This window comes from Zingiber officinale, unplaced genomic scaffold (genome assembly GCF_018446385.1).
Source record: "Zingiber officinale cultivar Zhangliang unplaced genomic scaffold, Zo_v1.1 ctg72, whole genome shotgun sequence".
Lineage (NCBI taxonomy): Eukaryota > Viridiplantae > Streptophyta > Magnoliopsida > Zingiberales > Zingiberaceae > Zingiber > Zingiber officinale.
Window position 1 is genome coordinate 305,745 of NW_024589968.1, and position 1,049 is coordinate 306,793.

Here is a 1,049-nt window from a genome sequence, read left to right on the forward strand (position 1 = left end):
CTCACGGTGTAATCAAATTGGTATTCCCTAATGATTAAATGTCATCCCACTTAGAAAGTTGTTTGGTATGTGATTTATCTTTCTTGGGCAGAGTAAAATTATTTTTTCTAACCAAATTAAAAAAATAAACTACCCTAATTATGGTTCTTCAATTATATTTAAATAACCTAATCAAATTTAAAATTTTAATTAAATTAGTAAAAAAAATTCAATTATTTTTATAATTTGTATTTATTTTAAAATATATAAAATTTTAAGATTTAATTTCTTGGACTATAATTAATAATTTAAAAATAAACTTAATTTAATATAAAAATTTAATTTAACTTGGTCGGGTGCGCCAAACCCCTGCAAAAGTGCAACACAGGGATGACGCGTGAAGGATCTAGTAGCAAGCTATTGTAATGATCCCTCCCCAAAACAAAAATTAATTTAATATCATAGTGAACCAATGATCCACATATCAGATATTAAACTGATAAAAACAGATACTACACTTGATCTTAGCCAAAAGACCGAGAAAGGTATGAATAAAATATAACCATAGCCTCTTCTTTTATAGCGGTAGTTCCACTCCGTCAATAAAAACAAATGATATGAGACTAAATTCTAAACCCTAAATTCTAAACTCTAAACTCCATCTAGTATAAAAGGTCATTACAGTAGTTTTTTTTTTTTTTTTGCAAGAAGAGGCAAGAGTACAAGTCCACCTAGTCTAAAAGGCCATTACAGTTTTTTTTAAGAAGAGGCGAGAGTACATTGCAATCCATGATCTTTCTCATGTCTCCTTATCCTTGGCTACGGAAAAGAAAGGAGAGTCTTGTTGCTTGCAATTTTGTTCTGGAGGCAGTTAAGGTTTGTTGCTTCGTCGTTGCAGCTGCGTCGGCGAGCAGGACCTCTCCTCCGTCGCTCACCCTCTCTCCGTCTCGCTCCCTCGTATGCTGATCGAATTTTCCGCCAAAGCCGTATGTGGGTTTGATCCCTCCGATTGGCTCGACTCGTCACTAGGAGTTTTATAACAACAATTTAGGTAGGTGTTACAAATATTT

The 1,049-nt window shown here is 33.5% G+C and overlaps 1 non-coding gene across 1 annotated transcript; it reads right to left on the reverse strand.

Annotated features, from left to right (window-relative positions):
- Window positions 1–330: 330 nt before the first annotated feature.
- LOC122037686 lies at window positions 331–528 on the reverse strand. The gene has a single exon (XR_006127700.1). It is a non-coding gene; the product is annotated as a U2 spliceosomal RNA (small nuclear RNA).
- Between the last annotated feature and the right edge of the window lie 521 nt (window positions 529–1,049).